The sequence below is a fragment of the Lontra canadensis genome, unplaced genomic scaffold, assembly GCF_010015895.1.
Source record: "Lontra canadensis isolate GAN:19392208 unplaced genomic scaffold, GSC_riverotter_1.0 scaffold4, whole genome shotgun sequence".
Lineage (NCBI taxonomy): Eukaryota > Metazoa > Chordata > Mammalia > Carnivora > Mustelidae > Lontra > Lontra canadensis.
The window spans coordinates 47,034,460-47,051,635 of record NW_022630998.1 but is presented as its reverse complement, the minus strand read 5'-3'; positions in this window follow the sequence as shown (position 1 = coordinate 47,051,635).

Below are 17,176 nucleotides of genomic sequence, written 5' to 3'. Positions count from 1 at the left end.
AGATCCAGGAATCTGCATTTTTAACAAGTCCTCAGGTGAATAGATGCACTTGAAAGTTCGAAGTCCACACTTGGAGCATGTAGCCAGCCTGCCGATGATTTCCTCGGGCATTTGTCTTTTTAGCTCATCCTGGAGTCCACACTTGGCTGGAAGATCTCAAGTCTGTTGGCTGGGAGTTGAAACTGAGCAGATAGCCTGCGATGTGGGGCTCCTGGGCCAGAACCGCAGCTCACTGCCTCTGGGATGCCTTAACGGTAAGGCCAAATCCCATTATCACAGGAGAATGACAAGTGCTTGTGCTTTCTTGGAATAAAAGAGCCATCTGTTTAGGTTTAGGTTTTGATTGTAAAGTTATTTGACCTGTCCCCTCCTTGGAACTGTGACTAATGCCTCAAGATCAGAGCACAGATTCTGGGAGAATGAAAGGCAGAAGGCTTTAAAGATGCCTTCCACCCAAGGAAAAAACTCAAGCAGGGGAGCAAAAGATGGTATTAAAAAAAAAAAAAAATGCTCCATGTGATGTTGAAGACCTCAAATAAGAGGTCTCCACCAAATGAATGTGTTTTGTTTCGTTTTTCCTTGTTCTTCACTGAGATGGCCTGTGAGGTAGGATAAACCCAGGACCTGGAATGAGGGTCTGAAAGAAAATTAACACATCCCACCTCTTCTCCCGTTTGGCTACTGTTAGGCCCACCATTCTCCAAGTACATGTCACTCAGCTTGCAGATGATTCTGGACCTTTGTTTTTCTCCTGGTTTTTCTCTTTTATTTCTTCTTGTTTGGACCATTACCCTACTTATTAGCCACTCCACCAGGGTTGGAATGGAAATGAATCCCATATAAGATAGGATAACATCTGTGACACACAGGTCTGCTTAGAGGTTTGATGGGGAGAAAGAATTAATTATGGTCTTATGGAAATTCACCTCGATGTGCTGTCTAGGTCCACTTTTACATGGCGACTTTAAGCCTTGTAACAAGAAGAGAATGTCTTCTCCAGAGTTTGACAACTACCAGCAATAATTTGCTAGAAAAGTTATTACTTGAAAAATGCTTACTTCTTTTACTTATTCAAATATACTTACTACTTTATATGCTTCTTATTCTCTTGGTTGTCTGGTAACAGTGTTGTGAGATGGGGACATAAATTTACACCACATATGTGTGACTTTCGTGTTTAAGAAAGGTTTTTTTTTCATCTATTACTTCTAGCTAGTTACAATATATTATATAACAAAGCATACCTCCTATTCCCGTTACTTGGTATAATAAATATCTTGGTGAGATTTCTTACAGAATTTGATTACTCAGTCAAAACCTAAGTATCCTGTTGGGAGAGGAACAATCATTTTAGTGATACTGTTCTATGCTTTGGTTGAATTGAATAGTTACTAATCCAGCCAGAGAAGAAAGAGGCAGGTAATTGGAATTGAGAGAACACACTGAGCCCCTCAAAAAAAGACTCACGAGAAGTGTAAAATTTCTCATCAAACCTCTATCCATCTATTTTCTCCTTACTTACAATAGTCATTGCAGCTGTAGGAAATAACTCTAGGGGCCTGGTCTGTATTAGGAGAAAACTGCTATTTCTCATTCAAGTGATCTGGAAATGAGTTTAAACAGACACAGTCTGCCAGTGGTCAATGTTAGGTCAGTAACTCTAATAGCCAATTTGAATTTTCTTTTTAGAAAATGCCATACCCCCATCCACCACTTTACCTCTTACTGTGCAGCACCCCAAGATTTGCTTGGATTGTCTCAGGGTAGAAAACAGGAAGGTAGTTTGTCATGGAAGATGATAAACTTCCATTGTCATGGAAGATGCATAAATTAACAGCAACCTTTTTCTGTCATTCATCTCTGTAACCCAAACTTCCAGGCTTCAATTCTCCAGCAGTGGTAAGAAGGGTTAAAGCAATGGGATTGACTGTCTTGGTTGTGATGTGGTCAAGATTCCCATGAATGGATGCTTCATGAAAGTTCTCTGATGCTTGCTCAGTGCTTGATTCTGGGTGGGTATGGAGCTTGCCAGTGTGGGTTTAAATGGTATCAGGCAACCACTGAGTTTGTAACTTACCGGTTTTTGGAGCTAGAAGGGACCATGGAGAGCACAGAAATTGCTACAGATTTTGATGACCCGCAATTTCTCCCATTTTCTGTCCACACAGAATCATGCTTTTGTTCACTTGTCTTCCCTCTTCCGCACCCTCAGGAGGGGGCCGGAACAGCCCTTCTCAAGGGATCCCCTTTCCAGTAATTGGTTCAGAAATGGGTACATGTGGCTCACCAGTGGCCAGTGCTATGTTAAGGGAAGACTTCTGGAGGATTCTCTCTCCCTTTCCTCCAGATACTTTGTGTCTGACTGTGATGCTTAGAATTATGGCAGTCATCATACTATCAGCAAAAAGATAAGCTGATACTCAGGATGGCAAGAATGGAGAGAAAGAGAGAAAGAACCTAGGTTGTTGATGGCTTCATCATACCACTGGATCAATCAACCCTTAAGGGTTAGCTTTATTTGTCAGCTTGACTGGGCAGAAGGATGCCCATATAGCTGGTAAAGCATGATTTCTGGGTGTGTCTCTGAAGATGTTTCCTGAAGAGATTAGCATTTGAATCTGTAGACTGAGTGCAGATCATTCTCACTAGTGTGAGTGGGCATCACACAATGTCTTGAGCACCTGAGTAGAACAAAAAGGTGGGGGAAGGGTGGATCTGCTCTTTGGCTTGACCTGAGACATCCATCTCCCTCCCTCAGGCATTGGTCTTCTGGTTTTCTGGCCTTCAGACTTGGACTGGGATCTACACCACTGACTCCCCTGGTTCTTAGGCTTTGGGGTTTGGACTGGAATTATAGTACCAGCTTTTCTGAGCCTCCAGCTTGCAGATCTCAGATCCTGGCATTTCTTAGCCTCCATAACCGTGAGTCAATCCCTTATAATAAATCTCATTCTCTCTGTATATCCTGTTGGTTCTCTTTCTCTGGAGAATCTTGACTAATACAGCCTCTAAGCTGCCCTGCCACTCAACTTTCTGTTTTGCAGGATAATGCATTTCCTTCATGTTTAAACTGGTTTGAATCAGGATTTCTGTTGCCTGTGACCCAAAGCATCTTAAATGATTAAGAGAATTTTAAGACCAAGTGCTGATTTTGTAGTGGGTGTAACAGAATTTGCTCCATGTCATGTTTCAGTGACAACAGAACTCGGGACTAGAGGTTGGGTCTTTTGCCTCCAAGTCATTTTTATTTTATGCCGCCTCTTGCACAAAAATTTCCTTAGTTACAAACTAAAGGTAACTTGAAAAGGTATCTCTGAACACACTGTCCTTGTATTTAACAAAGTTGCCCCACCCAGGTTAAAATCTGGAATTCTCTTCCAAATTTCCCTTATTTGGACAGGCTGAATCAGACGGGCCACTCACACATACAAAGAATATGCTTGTTGACTTTGAAGAACTAAAAACACTTTGTTCCTCATTGCTGGGGAGCGCTGGCCTGGCAGACCTGATATGCTGGGTAGCTCTGGGCAAGAAAGACACATTAGGCATGTTTGGGTCCAAACTTGCCATCTGTAAGGTATGAGACAACACAGGATGTTGTCTAAGGCCTTTGCCAAGACTTCAGTTGGGAGAGTTAATGGAATCCACAGGCAGAGGAGGGGTGAGAGAGCAGGAGGGGATCAAGGGTGGGGAGGATGGGCTGCTGCTTTCTCTTCCTAGTGGCATTTCTTACACCAGGCCCTTCCCCATGTGTAAGGCCTTCTGTTTGCCTCCCTCATCACCCCCACCCTGCCCATGCTGGAGGGCCCAGGTGAAGCTGCACCCCCTCCACCAAGTCTGCTCTGATCACTGCTGTATGCACCACTAATTCTTTCTCAGGACACCATTATTTCCTGGATTCCTTAGTCATTGATTAAGCTTATGTTATTTTAGAATATTTCTTTTGATATTTTGCCCTTAAATGTTATCTTTAGAGAGCAGATCAGCAAAGAAGAAAGGATATAGACTTTAAGGTTACGTTTGTTGACTTGGTTTGAATCCTGCTCTGGGGCCCCTGCTTTGCAGAACTCCAGGGCCCAGGGAGGCAATATGGCAGCCCTGCCTAGCCCTACCACTTTGAAGGAACCTTCTCTGGGCAGCTCAAGTTGTCTGTGGAATGCAGTTGGGGGTGTGAATAAGCACACTGTGTTAGTTTTCCATTGCCGCTGCAACAAATTACCACAAGCTTCCTACCTTAAAACATCACCCCTTTGTTAACCTTACAGTTCTGGAAGTCACAAGCCTAATGGGTCAGCAAGGCTGGTATCTTTAAGAGGCTCCAGGGGTAATCCACCTCCTTGCCTTTTCTAGCTTCTAGAGGCTGCCTGTGTTCCTTGGCTCATGGCCCCACATCACTCCAGCCTCTGTTTCCCTTGTCCTATCTCTGTTGCTCTGACTCTGACCTTCCTGTCTGCCTGTCCTAAAGGCCTTTGATATTACCTGGGTCGTGCCCAGATAATCCAGGACAATCTCCCCATCTCAAGATTTTTTTTTTTTAACTAAATCACTTCTGCCAAGCCCCCGTGCTTTTTTTTCCCATTTGAACTAACATATTTACAGGGATTAGAGCATGGACAACTTTGGGGGACATTATTCTGTCTCCCACTTATATGCTCTTTGATTGCCAGTTTCCGAATCTGTAAAACGGAGCTGCTACTCCCTGTCTTCCATGGTTATTGAGGTGATTAAATGAGATAATTTGTGTGAGTAAATGCCTAGCCTGGCACAGTGGAGGTGGTCGATTCTGGTCAGTTTCTCCTCTTGTGAGTGGGTTTTGTATGGTAGAGGCCAAGCACTGTGGCTTCTATCTCTTCCCAACCCTTTAGTTTCTGGCCAGTCCTGGGTCTGGAGGAGGAAATCAGCAAGTATATTAATTACCTTGATGGATGACAGTGCCTTGTATCTAACTCGTAAGGTCGTGAAAATAATTTGTTGATTGTTGTTTTGTTAGCAATGGGTGGGGGCCATCTGATTAAATGCTGTCATTTATCCTATCAGAATAGGAACTCGGATTCTTCTGCTGTACTTTTACCTAATTACCCTGAAAGCTAGTGGAAGAGAGGAATTAGTTGACAATACGATTTAAGGGGGGAAAAAAGTCTTGCTGTCATGGACTTTTCTCCTTGGTCTGGAAACTTTTTGGTTTCCTAGGGTGCAGCTGACGGCTCACTCTGCAACTGAGAAATCTCTCCAAGAGCCCCGTCCGGTTAGGTCACACAAAGCCAGGCTTATTATTTAGAGAGCACACAATGCCCCCTCACATGGGGCACAGAGAGGAAGGAATTTTTTTTTAAGCCAATTCCAGTCCCTTGGAGCAGCAAACTGCCCTCGGGGCAAAGAAGCCTGCAGGATAATTGGGAGGAGTCTGGCAGGAGAAAACCGTCCGCTGGAGTGAATCTCTCTCTCTATATATATCGAGGGATGCCACGCCACTGTTAAAGCATCCCCCTCTGGGACAAACCTGTATGTCAAGATAAACAATTAAATAATATGCAAGGGCCAAATCAGGAAAATTGCAGCCTCAGCCCGAGACAGTAATGTGGGGAAACATCAGCCATCTGCCACAGTGAAGGTGCAGAGACAGGTTCCGAAGATTCTACAAGAGAACTGGGTCACGGAGAAGGTGCTTTCTGCCTGGAACAGGCTTCAGGCCCTCTGAACTTGGTAGCTTCATGCTTTCTCAAGATAGTAAGGTGGAAAGTGACCTTACATCATCTCTCTATCAAACTAGAGCTCAGCTGCCCCTGGATCCCTGACATAGTCGTGGGTAATGTGTCTAGGGAATTGAGTGAGAAAGGAACCAGAGACCAGACCCCAAAACTGTGAGAGGAGGGCAGACCATTAGATGGTACACCTCTGCCCTTAGAGCTGGGCAGGGGCTGCAGGGAGAAGATTTTGCACACTGTCATTCCTGGAGCGCTATCCCAAGTGCCAAGCGATGGTCCGAAGAACAGAAGTAGTGGTCACAACTCTCTCAACTACTAGCACATGGAGGTTGAACTTGTCTAAGAGACTTTTGGGGGGTGAGGGGGAATATAGAATTCACAGTCCTGTGTGAAGGTATGGACAGAACTGAATGATCTTTGTGTCTCGTCTTCTTGCTGGACAGGGCAGGCCAGTAGGGGCTGGGGATTTGGGCTGGCCAACGTGGCATTCTTAAGAGGCCGGAACAAATCCCAGCAATAACACCCAGGAACATAGCCACTGGTGCCCAGGGCAAGCAGCCAGAGCCCGGCCTCGGGTTACTAAGGTCGAATTAGGCAAGAGAAGGGTGGGTCAGGGGAGCATGCAAGAGCATCTGGGGCCGTAAGGAGCTAATGAGCCCTGGGTGAGAGCCAAGGTTGGAAAGCTTGGTCCAAAGAAAACTACTGGGGGCTGTCTGCAGGGGATCCTGGCACCCGTGTTCAGGGGCTCCCTGACAGCATCTGTATTTAGGGCACCCATATCTCAGGGCTTAAGTGCATAGCTCAGGAGTGGAGGATAAGAAATGTTTTGTGCAGACTCACTCTTCTGAAAAACTGAGATATTCTCAGTCTTTAGGATCAGATTTAGGAAGTACAGTCAGGCTAACCAGGGAGCCATACTTTGGATCCCTTTGCCACAAAATTGAATGTCATCTTTGTCTAATAATTCCTTGTCTAATGATTCCTCTATCAGGCCAGCTCCGCCCTCAGAGGGCTCTTAAGTGTATGTTTCCACGCAGAGAGCTTTCTATTTTCTTGGGTAGGGTGGAAGCAAATCTCACTCTGAGAAGCCCCACTGGGTGGGGGTGGGGGTCTCAGTGTTGCAGTACAACCCAAGGAAGCTTGATGTTCATACACTGTGACAAAGGAGAGATGCCAGATTTAACAAATAAAAATACAGGATGCTCAGTTGAATTTGAATTTCAGAAAAACAGTGAATAAATTTCTTAGCATACATATATCCCAAACATTGCATGGAACATACTTATACTGAAAGTTACTTGGTCTTTTTCTGAAATTCAAGTTAAGCTAGGCATGCTGTATTTTCTCTGGCCACACTGCTTTGGAGGTCCCTATGGAACAGCTGGCCTGAGACAAACCCAGGTGGGGGGCCAGAGCCAACCAGGCCAGTGTCTTCCCTTGGCTCAACGTCTACCAAAGGTCCAGATTTAAGGCCAGATCCTGAGTCAGCAGAACAGGCTTATGTGTTTAGTAAAATATGACTTGCCACCAAAAGTTCTTCATATCTGGTTTGCAATCTGCTCTGACGGACTCCTCACCCCTGCGCTTCACACTCGTGGAGAGCTATACACAGGCACGTCTGCTACAGAGATCCTGACAGAGCCCGACGCAGACATAGCACCCACAATCTTGTGGTGCGTGGCTTTCAGAAAGCTCGCTGATCTTTCTTTTTCTTTTGTTTTGAACTCTCCTTAGGAAAATCCACCGAGGAAGAAAGCCACGACTGCTCTTCCTGGGCCAGAAATTCCAGGCCGGGATGACCCAGGGGTAGCAGGCAGGCTTGACATTCTGTCAGTTTCTGGGGTGTGTTACTCGTCACTCATTGCTGCTAAATGGCAGAAACTCGTTTTCTTCATATCAGACTCGATTGGCTCCTGATACAGTGATAGCTCAGTTTCTGGAGTGTCTTCTGGGAACTGGACACCACCCTGTCCCCTTGGTCATAGGGAAATCATTAAGTCAGCCCAAGGATTTAGCTTCTTGTTCTTGCCAGCTGACACGAAACCTCTGAGCCCTCTCCAAATTCTTTGTATTACTCTTATGCTCTGATCTCACGTTGGCTGTGGCCACATTTACAATTTCTTTCTGTTCTTTGAATGTGCTATGCTCATTCCTACAAAAGGGAATCTGGAGTGTGCTCCCCCCCCACCCCAGTCTCTCTACAGCTGTTCCCCGTGACCTCCTCCCTGGCCTCCCAGTCTAATCCCTGTCTACTTGCCTCATTCACTTAAAAAAACAACAACAACCTATAACACTTATCGCTAATGTTGTTTCCCAGTTTATGTGTTTGTTCATTTATTTATTCTGTATTCCTCCTCTGGAACGGAAGCTGCCAGTCTTAGCGCGGAGGTTGAGAAGCAGTGAGTGACTGGACAGGAGGGTCATGAAGAGCTTCCCCTATGGTGCCTTTTCTCCCTCTGGGGCAGGTCCTCCTCCTCCGGTTCTTCTCTCCTTCTACCACACCCACAAGCAAAGAGAATCACCCCCAGAGGCCAGTGCTCAGATTGTTTTACACATACAGATTAAAAAAAAAATAACAAAACAAAACAACTGGAACTTGGTCCTCCGCTCTATGGAGATAAAAACAGAGTAGTATTGTATTCAAGAAGAATGCGTGTAATAACAGTAATCTGAAAATAATGATATCTATGAGGTGCTGGCACAGCCACCCAGGAAAAGAAAAACAATAGACGGGAAAGCTTCAGGGAGTCAGGACGCTACCTTTCAGCATCAGACTGGCCTGGAATCAGATTCAGATAAACTGGTTTCATCAACTCCAGACTCAGCGGTCCACGTCCTTTTTTATTCCCAGTGCCAATTGCACATTCTCCAGATAATGGCAAGGTACTGGCTCTCCTTCAAAACATTCAGCCCTGCAGAGGAAGAATGAAAAGGGTTCCTTGCCAGCTTCTTAAGGGCTGAACACAAAAAATAGCTCCCTTCCTGGGCCTGCCCAGTGGGCTTCCTTTTTCCTTTGGTCCCTACAAAGAGCTACTGGCTGGACCAGTATTTCTTGAAGAAAATACCCACATCAGGATGATTTAAAATGCAGATTTCTGGGACTCACCAGAGACCTAGTGACTCTGATCTCCTGGGCAGCACCCAAGAATCTGCATTTTAACTGACTCCATACTGTGAGGATTCTTAGGCATACTTGGGTTTAAGGGTCCCTACGTTCGTCTGGCCCTGTGGTCCTCACCCTGTCCTGCTACCTGTGTTGTCACCTGGCATCCTCCTTGGGAATGTCTCTCCTTCCCAAAGCAATTCTGAGGGTTGGGTAGACATTTGACATTTCTTTCTTGTCTGCTTGAGCCCCGAATTCACTGCAGGTGTTCAAAAAGATATTTATTGAGTGAAAGACGTGAACTGATTTCCCTTTGCCTCAAACTTATTCAAAGAAACGTCCCCCACGGAGATTGGATCATGAATTTGCCAATTTGGTGTTTAAGACAAATTGATGTCTGTGTCTGTGAGTGTGCCTTGCTCTCCCAAATAAATGTTTTACATTGGTGGCCCCCCTTTGTCCGAAGAAGGACAACAAGGTACATACTGCTGGACAAAACTGTCTCACCCAAAGGTAGAGGCAGTTTTTGCCCTTTCCTGGGACGGTTGTGTGAAAAGATGAGTGAAGTTCTCAGGGTAAGGGAGGGCGGTCCTAGGGGTTCAGGTGGACATGAGCCCTGTGTGGTTGAGGGGGATTGAGAAGGTCTCAGTGTGCACACATGGTGTCAGTTGTTTTGAAGTCCAGAGCCCAGTTCAATGTATAGGCGTGTTTAAGCCCAGAGAGCTGAGCACCCACTGGTGAAGCTGCCTGGGTGGATGGGTTCTGAAGGAGCTAGAGGTCCTGGCCGTGGCTGTGCTGGGAGGGCAGCTATGCAGGGAGTGAGGAGGGAGCCAGCAGGACAGTGCTGGGCCCCTGCCGGGGAGGGAATGGTGCAGAGAAAAGGCCCCAGGCGGCAGTGGTGAGGGTACCAAGGGCAAGCCTCGCCTCTTTGCTCGTCTTCTCAGAGCGGCTCGGGAGGCAAAGCCCGGGGTGAGGCCGCATCACCACCAGGAAGACTGGGAATGGCAGGGGTGTGGGGGTAGAAGATGCAGGTTGGAACACTCACAGCTGGATCTAGTCTTGCTTAGATCGCCCTCCTTCTGGAAGTGAGAATGAAGTCCATGGGCTCCTGCCCTTCCTGCTCAGTCATCCTGGGGAGAGGCTGCTCATGCCCTCACAGTCAGGGCAGGGTTTAGAAGGCACTTTCACCCTCTGAGACATCATCAGCTCCTCCAGGGTGTCGGCCCTCTACTGGTTCCCCATCTCCCTCCTTCCTTTCCTGGACTCTCCTTCCTGCCAGACACATTAGGCAGGTGAAGGAGCTCTTAGCCCCTCTCACCTTTTCTAGCCTGCAGGTTGAACTCTCCAAGGTACTCCCACTTCTCTCCACGTGACTTGCTTTCCTGCCTCCTTGTTCTTCTGCTCACTGGCGATTGGATGTCAAGCTGCCGCTGCCTTCCGGTGAGGCCCTCTGTTTCTGCCCACGGCACCTGCATCTTCTTGTCACCCTGGCTTGAACAAGAGGCTCAGCTGTGCCTCCTCCTCCTTTATTACCCTCAAACTGTTGGGAGTTTTGGGGGGCAGGGTGCATTCTCATCCATCTCGTGACAGTTTTTGTCCCAAAGTCCTGAGGCTGCAAACGGAAGTGTACGTGGCATAATCTTGAGGTCGGTCGTATTTCAGGCTGGGCTGTCTCAAGGAGAGTTTGCGCTCACAGTGAACTGCCTACCACAGAGGACACGAGGTGATGAGGGGCACCACGGTCTGTGCAAGAGCTTCACCTCACCTGCTCAAAACTTTGCAGAGACCTGTTTTCCACTTCTCCTGGTATGAGTGTAAATGTCCTATTTGGGCATTCAAGGCATTATGTGATCTGACCCAGTGCACCTTTCCAGGTCATCTCTTGTCCTCCTGGAAGGATGCTTTGTGCTCCAGCCATTCTGAATGCTTCATGTTTTTGTTTTGTTTTCTCCCAACAGAACCTAATCAATTAAGATGTTTGGTTTGGTCCTCTTAGTAATAGGGGATCCACCAGCAATTTAAAAAGCTATAGAGGTGTGAGGGTAACTTGAGTAAGCTTCAATTTTAGGAAGACCAAGCTGGTCTGAGGTTGGAGGATGAATGAGAAGGAAGTTAAAGCACTGGAAGAATGGGGCCAGACTCTACCCTGAGGGTAATGAGGGAACCATGAGTGTGTTCCAAGCAGAGTGGTGAGATAACCATACTCATTTGTTAGATGATTCTGGCTATAGGATAAAGCTTGGATTTGAGGGTGACTGGGTGTGGGGCTGTGGAAAGAGACAAGGATGATGCCCCAGGGTCTAGCCTGGGCAAACTGTAGATGTTGGTGCCATTCAATAAACAGAGTTCAAGGAATGAAGAACAGGTTGGGTGGGAGATAACTAGTTTGTTTTTGAATATAATGAGTTTGAGGTAGCTTTAGGACAAGTAGAATTTCCAGAAGTCTGTTCAAGAGGGAGAGCTGGGCTGGAGCTATAGATAGGGAATCATTAAAGGATATAAATGGTTGAGACCAGAGAACATGTTTGTTGAAAGCAAGGAGGGTTTTGGGTTGCACCCCAAGGTACCCCTAGCATTTAAGAGATGAGAAACCCACCAGGAAGGCTGAAAAGAGGAAACCCGTGAGGTAGGGGAGGATGACCAGGCTGTGGCTGACAGGCTGACCAAGGGAAGAGGCTGTTTCTAGGGCTCAATCGGCAGTGTCCAACACTGCCAAAGTTCCCATGAGAGGAAGACAGAGAAGGGTTTGTTGGTATTAGTAAGAAGCAGTCAGTTGGTGATATGAGTAAGAGGGGCTTCTGTGGGTGGTGAGGTCAGAGGCTGGTTGCAGTGGGTTGAAGAGTGAGGAGGAGTTGAGGAGATGGAGATAAATACAAAAATACATTTTGTTCTTAAAGAAGTCTGATTGTGAAGGAGAGGAGTGGAGAGGCCAGGGGCTTGAGTGATGGTTGAAAAATGACCTTAGAACACATCAAAGTGTGTTATCAGTTAATATGAAGGATCCAGTAGAGAGGGCACACGCACCAGTCAGGGTCCAGGAAGCAATGGTGGGAAATGCAAGGAGTTCCACCTGGTGACTCTCTTTACTGTGAGAATAAGGAAGCAAGCTCCCCTGCTGAGGATGGAGGGGACAGGTGTAGCCAGCCAGGTCTGAGGGAGCATGGGAGATTTAAATAGCTGCATGGTGGCACGAGAGAGCTCTGGCATGAAGCCCCGTCTCTGGGCAGTGTGGAGGCTCGGGGGAGTCTCGGGGACCCTTCTGTGCTCTTTCTATGTGGGCGTGACCTCCCCCCCACGCCCCATCACATGTGTCTTGCAGGATCTGTGCCTCTCTTAGGCACCCACCTCTCCCTAATTCTTCATACAGCTGTTTGCAGGCCTCTTAGCTGTCTGTTGTAAGCTCATCAAAGGCCGGCTTTGTCTTTCTATTACTCACAGCCCTGTGACAGTGCATGGCACATAGAAGGGGATCAAAATGCATTTGTAGAATAAGTGAGTGTGGCCTGACCCGTACAAAACAGCAGGACTTACTCTGTCAGCTGGCCAGGCTATCTTTAGAAAGCAGGGATGTATCTGCTATGCTCTGGGGGTGGGAGTGGGGGGACACGGAGGTGGACATACCGGTTTAGGACTCATTAGAGCGTATAAACGACCAAGTTCAGAGACACTTGACTCTGATGCCCTATTCCCATTCCCATGCTGCAAAGTTCACCACACCCAATTATTGAATTCCAGGAATCTTACAACAGCATTCTCAACCCTATCAGACAGAGCACCCTCTTTTCCTAAAATAGGTTTTGTAACTCCCATTTTATTTTCTCGAGGTGAAATTCATTGATAACATAACCTACCTTTTCCATGTAATTAAAAGATTAATATAATGCCCTAATGTCATAGGAGAAATAAAAGGAAAGTTATTTGTGATTTTTAAAAATGCTTTCCCAGTGCTTTTTTCGTACCTAATGTAGAAGAGGGCATCTCAAATTTTATGTGACTCGAAGTCATCTGGGGGTCTTAATGCAGAGCAGACCCAGATTTAGTAGATCCAGGATGGGGCCTGGAATCCTTCCTCTACCAAAGATGCTGGTAGACGCAGATGCTGCTGGTCTGTGAGCAACCCTTGAGCGGCAGGGAACTGGGGCTCATTAGGAAAACTGGCGCTTTCCTCATCTTATTACCAATGTGTTTGGATTTGAGAGAAGTAGAACCACATCTAACTGAATATTGACACTTTCTTTAGAGTGACATTTTGAAACAAGACAGATATATGTATATATGCATATATATATGTATATAATCATCATGAATGTGACGGATTCAAAGGCAGATTTATACATGTCCTATGGGTGACTCAAATACCATGATATGATTTGGGGAAGTGGTGACTTACTCTGGGAAAAGTTTTGGAAAAAAAGTAAATCCTTCCCCAATTCCCGCTGCAGTTTCATTATTGGATAATGAAGGGTATGCGGAAACTGTGCAAAAAGATTCGTGTTTATATGTAACACATAGTTCTGTTCTAGTCTCAAAAAAAGTGTAAATAGGATTTTTCACCTGCATCCATGCCTGGTGGAAACCCTGGACAGTGTTTGGCTGTGACCATCTCAGACATCTCTGTCCCTGCCCAGTAAATGCTGATGGTGCCTCCCAGTCATCAACACAACCAAAAATGTGCCCTCAAGCTTCACAATATCCCCCACTGAGGACCAGTGACCTCCAGGAGCCAAGTGGATGGTGGATGGAGGCTTCCTGAACTGCATGAGAAGCCTCGGCCCAGAGCAGAAGGTTTGTTTCCCTGGGAAGGAGCCACAGGCAGATTGCCTCCACTACTCCGAGTGTGCAAATCCATGGTTGCTGAGTGGACAGATATGGCTCGTGTTGTGTATCACAAAGACAAAAGCCACTTTCCTAGGATAAGACATTTTCAAGGTGCTGTCTGAGACATAATCATATATCTTTCTAGGCACAGATTAGTGCCAGCGGTGTTTCTACGCTAACAGTCAAACGAGGCCAAAGTTGTGGCCTTCTTGTTCTTGTTCATCTTGGAGGAGAGGGAAAAGTAGATTGGGTAGGCCTGGCTCCTCGTGGCTACCAGCTACTTCTCTGGCTTCTTCCAGTGTCAAGCCTCTTCACATTTACTCTGTTAATTTGTTTTCGATCTTGCTTCTGTGGTTTCTGGAAGCTTTTTGAGGTCTCAGGGTCTCATACACTGTTCTCTATGCCTAGGATGTTCTCCTGCTTTCTTATCCAGTTTAAATGACCCTTCTTGGGGCACCTGGGTGGCTCAGTGGGTTCGGCCTCTGCCTTCAGCTCAGGTCATGATCTCAGGGTCCTGGGATTGAGCCCCACATCTGGGCTTTCTGCTCAGGGGGGAGCCTGCTTCCCCCTGTCTCTCTCTGCCTGCCTCTCTGCCTACTTGTGATCTCTTTCTATCAAATAAATAAATAAAATCTTAAAAAAAAAATGACCCTTCTTTAGGGAAGCCTTCCCAGACCCCCCCCCCCACCCCCGGTCACAGATGGGTCTTCCTTTCATGCTCTCGTATCTCTCTGAACTTCTCCTTTATAGCTCTAGCCGTAGTATTAACTACACAGTGATTCCTTCTTTAAGCTGGCCTTCCCTTCCACATGCGAGTGAGTTCCATGTCCTAGCACCATGCCTGATGCCGAGCAGACGGTCAATACTTGTTTGATGAATGCATGTGAGTCAAAGTGAAGGGATTTTACTAATTTATTTTTACAGATAGTAAGTATGCAGGCCAGGAGTCTGTGGTAGGATTGAGCTAAGGTGAGAAGGTCAGTGAGGCACAGATGAGTTCTTCTTAAAGAAAAAGGGAACTATGGGATGTGGAGAAGTTTCCCAGTAACCACATAACTGGCTGCTTGACTGTCTGCAGCTCTGCTGGGGCGTCTGGAGAGGAGCCGGGAAAGGAGATGGGTGGACTGTATGTGAGCCATTCCAGAGAACTCGATGCAAATTCCATTGGGTGCAGGTCGGTAGATCTCCTAGCGAGTTGGAAGGAATGTTTAAACTTTTGCCCCATTGGGTAGTGACTTCATATTAAGGCGGGACCCTGGCTTGCTTTCCAGAGTCTGTTGTTTCTGGACTTTGGAGAAGTTTATTAAGTCCCTTCACCTTCAGTTTGCCTCACCTGGGAATGGGGACGCGCTCCATCTCAGAGACTGTTGAGGAGGGTAAGTTGAGGCAGGGCATCTGAGAAAGGCCTTGTCCATTATAAAGCATCATGTCAGTATTTATTACTCGTTCCTCTCTTTATGTCCCAGGCAGCTTCCTCCACACTGTCTGCCATGTACCTAGAAACCCTAGAGAAGCCCGCACCACGGTGCTGCTGTTCAGGCCCTGTGCTTGGAGGCTGCTGGCACTCCTGCTGAGCGTGCGCCGCAGGCCAGGCTCTCCTTCAGGCCTCAAGAACCAGAACATCGGACCAACAAAGTAGAGCAGGTGCCGGTGAAGTGCTGCCCAGCACACTGAAGCGGGGGAGGGGCTTAGAGCAAGGTGGAGATGGGCTGTGTGATTCTGGCTCCAGCTGTCAGCAGGGCAGTGCCCGTGAGTAGAGACATTGGACGGAGTGAGTGACTGAGCCGGGGGTAAATGTATTAGGGTTATGAACGATTTTGTTACTGAATTGAATCTTTTCAGTAATCCTAAAAGGCAGCTCTTTTTGTATGAGAGGATCTGGACGTGTGGAGAGGTGAAGCCAGGTGCCCCAGGGAGTGTGGCTGGGGAGGGGAAGGAGGGGCCTCACCCTGCAGAGCTGCTCCCAACCCGTGAGCTGCTCTCAACCCGTGCTCACACTGCATCTCCCTTTCCATCATCGCCTATGTCTTTCTGTCCTCCTCTTGCTCTTCCTACCATGCTTATGTGGACCTTTCCGCAGCTCGCTCTTTATTCCTCTTAATAAATGGGCAGAGAGGAGAGGGGGTGAGGAAACCTGACAATGTGACATGTGGGTAGGCTGTCCAAGGCTCTCAATTTTCACCTCTGAATGGTATCTTGCACGCGCCCATTTCTCTCCACATCCCCGCCACCTTCCTCGAATAGGTTCTCGTGGTCCCTAGTGAGCAGATCCTCCTCACTGCTCTCTCTGCTTCCAGTTCATTCTCTGAGCAGCTGCTCCAGAGATCTTTTGCAAATGTAAATTGGATTGTGTCAGTCTGTGTTTAAAACCCTCCAGTGGCTTCCCACTTGTGCTCAGAATAAAATTCACACTTCCCGCCCTGACTCTAGCCCCGCACGATCCTGCCTCTGCCTATCTTGCCAGCCTCATCTCGTCCCGCCTTCCCCCTTGTGCACTCAGGTCTTTTTTTCAGTTTCTCAAACATGTCATGCTTTCTGCCCTTTACATTCTGATCCAAGCGCATATACCCGCTGAGTTCTGGCTAACTTCTCTTCATTTTGCGTCTTTAAATTAAATGTCACTTGTGCAGATTGGCCTCCTCTAGCTGCCCAGCCTAAATTAGGTCTCTCTTGCTATTCCTTTCAGCCTCCAGAGACTCTGATAGAGTATGAAACCTTGAGGGCTGAGGCTGGCCATGTAGGCAGGCTTCATCATGGCCCCAGGGATCCCACACCTGGCTTTTCAGAACCTTGGGTAATTCTTTCTCCTTCAGGGTCATCTGAACCCAGTGATTGGATTTGAATCAATAGAATGTGGTAAAGTTGCTAGGTTGTCACTTCTGCATTTAAGTTACGAAAGATCATGACCTTTGCCTTGCATTCTTGACTTGCACGCTTTGATGACACAAGTTTCCATATTGGAGACACCCAAGTGGTAAGGAACTAAGGGAGCCTTCTGGTCATCGTCCATCCAGGAACTTGGTCCCTCGAGAAAATGAGGGCTTGAAACTGAGCTTGGAACTAGATCTTTCCTTGGGTGAGCCTTCAGGGGAGACCATGGACGCTGGGCTGACTCTTCCACTGCAGCCTTGTGAGGGGTGGGGAAGCGGAGGACCCAGCTGTGCTGTACCCAGTTTCTGACCCACTGACATTGTGAGATCATAAATGTGTGTTGTTATGGAAAGAGCCCAGATGTCCATCGACAGATGAATGGATAAAGAAGATGTGGTACACACACACACACACACACACACAAAAACACACAATGGAATACTATGCAACCATCAAAAATGAAATCTTGCCATTTGCAACGATGTGGATGGAGCTGGAGGGGATTATGCTGAGCAAAATAAGTCAATCAGAGAAAGACAATTATGTGATTTCATTCATATGTGGAATTTAAGAAACAAAACAGAGGATCATGGAAGGGAGGGAAAAATGAAATAAGATGAGATCAGAGAGGGAGAAAAACCATAAGAGACTCTTAACTCTAGGAAGCAAACTAAGGGTT